This window comes from Pseudorasbora parva, chromosome 19 (assembly GCF_024679245.1).
Source record: "Pseudorasbora parva isolate DD20220531a chromosome 19, ASM2467924v1, whole genome shotgun sequence".
Taxonomy (NCBI): Eukaryota; Metazoa; Chordata; class Actinopteri; order Cypriniformes; family Gobionidae; genus Pseudorasbora; species Pseudorasbora parva.
Window position 1 is genome coordinate 40,981,896 of NC_090190.1, and position 6,000 is coordinate 40,987,895.

Consider the following 6,000-nt stretch of genomic DNA (forward strand, 5'->3'; position numbering starts at 1 on the left):
GCTGAGCGAAATACGTCACGTGTGAGCCGGCCATCTCACAAAGGTTTTGCGGCAGTTCGCTCGGGGACCCACGAAAGTGTACGGGGGTTAAAGGTCATTCGCGACGAGAGCTTTGCGGCGCCTCTGGAGAAACTTGCCCCGTCTGAAGGGGGTCACACTGGATACCCCGATGACAGAGGTGAGGATTAATATTCATGCCCATGACCCGGTTAATTGATGAAGCCTGGAGATCTGTGATTCTGGCCTGACTGACGGTCAACTGCTGATGGAGAATTAATAATGAAAAACGACAGCCCAGTGTTTTTCTGCACAGGTAGGAAATGAGCTGCTGTTAATTAGGCCCCTGAGCTCCTCCAAGTCTGTAATGAGCTTTCTGAGCACGCCCAGCTCTCTTCCCAGCATGCACCTGGGCCTCTTATTCACTCAGCAGCTCTGTTTCAAAACCGAGTGAGCTGCGTGTTGTGTTTGCGAGCTGTCTAAAGAAAGATTTCCAAAATAAGTGCCTGATTTGTAACACTTAGACATCAAGTTAGCAGCACACAATTTTATAATATTTGATATTCCAATAGAGTTAGCTGTTTTTTTTTGTTTTTTAATTCGACATCAACATATGTGCACACGTGGATAACATCAATCAGTTGCACTTTTATTTGTTAATCATTTTAAAATCATCATGAAATCAAAATTTCGACTGTTCTTTTATTCATTATGTTGAATGAGAATAACTTCTTCTCTGATGATGAGGGCGGGGCAACCTGTTACTCACATGAGATCCACCAATAGCAAACCTACACCATTAAGCCCCGCCCCACATTTGTTCTTGTTTGAGAAGCGGTTCACTCTGATTTTTGACACAATAGGGAAGAAAAGACTATCGCAACTTACGTTCCATGCCGACCTTGTAGCGCATTGCAACTTTTTAACGATTTTTATTAAAAGGACACAGGACACTTTTTTACAGGAAATACAAACCCTAAACAGAAGATAAATGTGTTCGCAAAGTAACAACGCATATACTACTACAAAGTGTTTTCGTAACGTGTATTTTCGTCAATAATTGTATCCCTTAAAACTCATTTTTGATCACCAAAAAGGCACTATAATCCGTAGGGTTTCATATGGAGTCTGCCTACCCTCTCTAACAGCTTCAGCTCTTCTGGGAAGGCTTTCCTCAAGGTTTAGGAGTGTGTTTATGGGGATTTTTGACCATTCTTCTAGAAGCTCATTTGTGAGGTCAGGCACTGATGTTGGACGAGAAGGCCTGGCTCTCAGTCTCCGCTCTAATTCATCCCAAAGCTGTTCTATCGGGTTGAGCTCAGGACTCTGTGCAGGCCAGTCAAGTTCCTCCACACCAAACTCCTCATCCATGTCTTTATGGACCGACGCTTTGTGCACTGGAGCGCAGTCATGTTGGGACAGGAAGGGGCAACGTGGGAAAACGTGGAGGTGTTTGGTGGCTTCTAACTTGATCTCTGTTTGGTACCATAGTGAATGAACTGGGCTTAGTGGGCTAAGCTAAATGCTATCAGATCGTCACAGCGCGTCAGAGAGATTAAGAGCACACACTGAGACGAGAGAGGTGTGTGTCAACTCACTTTAGTTAAGGGGATAACATAGTTTAATATGAAAAAACGGTGAAGTATCCCTTAATGCAAAAACACGCATGATGTTGGCAAATACTGTGAGGTGATCTAAAATGTTAAAAACTACGCTCCATTAGGGGGCGCTGCTGATTAGCGTTATGGCTTGTAGCCGCTGTTCTTGAGGAAAATGAACATGAGAGACTGTTCGTTAGCGTCACAAAGGTGATAGAAGGTGTTTCTCAATGTCAAGGATGCTTCCTTGGAAGGACTGATCCTTCCAAGTCACTTCCTTCAGAGGCTAGGCGAGGCTCCTCTTTAGCATTCGGAGAACACGCAAATGGAACAGGCTAGCAAGTGCAAGTCCTCGTGTCATTACGTCAGTGAAAAGGTCCGTTGGCCATCAATAACGTTATTTGTATTTTTTTAATATCAATACAGTAGTTTGATATTTAAAAAAAACTATTGATAGAGGTGAGGGATCGTGAGAGCGGGCCGGTGGAGTGATAATGAGCGGCAGCTGATCGCCGCCACACCGGTCTCAGCTCACGGCAGTGACGGGAGTATAATTGGAGGAGCGTGGAAGACGAGAGAGGACTAGGCCTGGACTTTATGTTATGGTTTGTTTATGTTTTATTATGTGTGTGTGGGCAGTCGCCCGTGAGGGGGCTATTATAAAGTTGTTGAACGTTTGCCGGTTCCCGCCTCCTTCCTTCCCATCTACAAACCCCGATACAAGCATATTTGCCCCGTTCACGCTCCGAGTCCGACTCCGGGAACGTCTGATAGCAAAGCTGCGCGCATAGGATTGTGGGTGATTTGAGAACGCGAAGAGCGCGAAGGCTACTCATATGCATCCTTTCCTGTATATGACATATTTTTCGAACGAAGGACTCAGTCCTTGGTTGAATTCCGAGGATCCTCGACATTGGAGCAGTCCTTGGTCGGATGTCGATGACGTAGCATCCTTAGAATTCTGGCTTCCGAGGATCCTTCCTTGACATTGAGAAACGCCTATAGTTTCTGTGACTGTTCTGTTTAATAATTCCAGCAATAAAGTGTTTTGAGTCAACTTCCGTGAATCAGTGAATTCATGATAAATACAAAGTCATGCTCTTGATTCCTAAGGAATGCATAAAAATTCATACCTTGAATGCAAGTCGGTTTAAATAAAAGTGTATGTCAAATGCATACAATGTAAAATAAATTGCTGTCTGTAGCACAGTCACTAAGTTTTAGAGCCAGTTCTAACGACTCAATCGCTCGTTTTTTCCTCTCAGCTGAACTTTCTAAACGGACGAGGACTCGTTGAATGAGTCGCATTAGGATGAGTTACCCAGGGCTGTGGATCACACACAGATTTCAATAAAACCCCTACAGTCTGCTTTTGAATTTCACGCTCGCTTTCTATGAGCATCCCGGCCAGCGTCCCACACCTTAAAAACATTTGACTGAATTGAGACGCCAACGCAGGGCATTACGGGGTGCCACGTGGCCTCTGCGCATGATGCAAACTGCCTGTAATGAAAGCAATGATGCTCGCGCAGCTTGTATCCCGTCAGGGCGTTCGGGTCCCCTGAATGGTGCGAGACCAGAGGCAAATGTTTTAAACGTGTCCCATTTCTTACCGCATGCATTTATGTATGAGCGCAAGCCAAAAGCCTCTGTGCGGACCCAGTGACACGGAACGGCATGCATGTTGTGCGTGTTACAGCGCATTACACTGCAAAAAATGCTCTTCTTACTTAGTAATTGTCTTGTTTCTAGTCTAAATATCTAACAATTCATAAATCAAGATGCATTTACTAGATAAGTAAAATGACATGAGATATGTTTTCTAGTTTCAAATCTAAATGAAGAGAGTTTTTGCTTAAAACAGGCAAAATAATCTGCCAGTGGGGTGAGAAAAATAATCTTGTTTTCTGTTTGATTTAAGATTATTTTTCTCACCCCATTGGCAGATTATTGGTCTTATTTTAAGCAAAAACTCTCTTTTGAGTTATTTCTTCCCAAAGCAAGACAATTACTTTTGCTTGTCTAGTAAAGGCTTCTTGTTTTAAGAATTTGTAGATGTTTGGACTAGAAACAAGACAAAAATACTAAGTAAGGAAAGCATTTTTTGCAGTGTAGGGGAGAGCGGGGTTGGTCGGCACACTTTTCACTCTGTAATATCTATAATAATGGCCAGCAGCCATATCACCCTGTAGCCCAAGACTGGTTTCCCACTGAAGCTAAGCAGGGCTGAGCCTGGTCAGTACCTGGATGGGAGACCAACTGGGAAAACCAGGAGCTGCTGGTAGAGGTGTTAGTGAGGCCAGCAGGGGGCGCTAACCCTGAGGTCTGTGTGGGTCCTAACGCCCCAGTATAGTGATGGGGACACTATACTGACAAAGAGCACCGTCCTTCGGATGAGACGTTAAACCGAGGTCCTGACTATCTGTGGTCGTTAAAAATCCCAGGATGTCTTTCGATAAAGAGTAGGGGTGTAACCCCGGCATCCTGGCCAAATTTGCCCATTGGCCTCTGTCCATCATGGCCTCCTAATAATCCCCATATCCTGATTGGCTTCATCACTAGGTCTCCTCTCCACCAATCAGCTGGTGTGTGTGGTGAGCGTTCTGCCGCGATATGGCTGCCGTCGCATCATCCAGGTGGTGCTGCACATTGGTGGTGGCTGAGGAGATTCCCCCCTTCTATGTAAAGCGCTTTGAGTGCCTTGAAAAGCGCTATATAAAGCGAACGTATTATTATTATTATTATATTTCTCAGTCATGCTATATGTTAAGAAAAGTCTAACCAGTAACAACTGAAAGGTTAAGATCTCAGCTAATCAACAGATACATTTGATGTTCACGAATGATTCCTTTTTTTAAATTATTCATCATTAAAGTCATGTTGTGCACTTGTGCCAAATAGCCCCAGTATGGGGGTAAGTTCGCACATGCAACGTGGTTGGTTGGCACAGATGCTAGAGCATTTAATTCACAAACTCAAGCATTAGTGTGCTGAATGGTATGTTGATGTCATTTGCTGTGCTCCTAATACGTTTTTTTTTTAGTCTTCACCTGTTTGGCATAATCTGTGCTGGTGTCTTTCCTCCGTCTATTGTTCTTAAATATTTTCTGACCGTTTTGAGTTCTAAAAGAAAATTATTTAATACGTAAGTTTATGTTCATGATAATTTAACATATATTCCAGATACAAAAATGTAAAGTATAATTATATTTATAAACATACACACATTTATGGTTGGCACATAGTGCCAAACAACCCCCAAATCAGTGTGTCAACCAACCCCACCCATATTTGGACACACCTCTTTACTCAAATGATGTTAGCCACATAGCATAGCTCATCAGAGACTTTTAAATGTCATATTAAAATATAGATGATTCCTATCTCTATAAGCTGAACTCCTTGCATTTCATACATCTCTAAATATCATAATTATATAATGTATTTAGTGGGGGGACGTTTTTTGTTTTGTTTTGACACTGTAAAATAGAAAAGTTGTCCTCACCTCAATAGTTAGTGACAGTTGGATGGCGCTCTCCCCCTACATGTTTGGGAGAGCGAGAAGACAATGTCTTAGGCCTCCGTGATGAAGGGAGCGAGACATTAAAACAAAGCCCACACGGTTGCATACTACACTTTACAGGAGCAGCCTCAGCGCTGATTGAAGCGCTTGTCAATTACGGGTCAGACTGTGTGTTTTTAGCCGTGTGTGTAAACGGCAGTAACAGGGTAAACAGCGAGACGCACGAGGGCTCTTTGTTTGTTTACTGGCACTTCGCCTCGGGAATCCTTCGCTCCGCAGACGTGTAATTTAGATTTAATGTATTGGCCAGAGACCAAAGACTGCAGGTAATGACTAACGCAGTCAAGTCGCTGTGTTAGTTACTCTGAGAGTGACACGAGCAGCAAACACTTCTCGGAGACCGTTTGAAGCCTCACTCATGGCACTCATGAAATTGCATGATTATACTGCATGCCTTCTAATGCCTGGTTGTGTTGATTGTAAAGTGTACCTGTCAGTGGATGCCCTTATAACTATATGACCACTGTAAGCAGGACATGACATTAACACTCGACAAACGCGTCGGTGGATTTTAGCAGTGTGGGATGAATATAAAATATATACATTTTTCACTTGCAGTCTTTTAAAAAGGCATCTGAAATAATAATAAACTACACTCTAAAAAAACACTGGGTAAAATTTTTACGTATCCAATTTGGGTTGTTTTTAGTGCAAATGCTGGGTAAATATAGGACAGAACATGTTAGGTTCATTTTACCCAGCAAATTAGGTTATTTAACCTGGCATAATGGTTTAATGATTTTTTTACTATAATAATAGCTTATTATTTTCTTTTATATGTGAATTAATGTCTATGGATTAATATAAATCCTCAGCCACTGG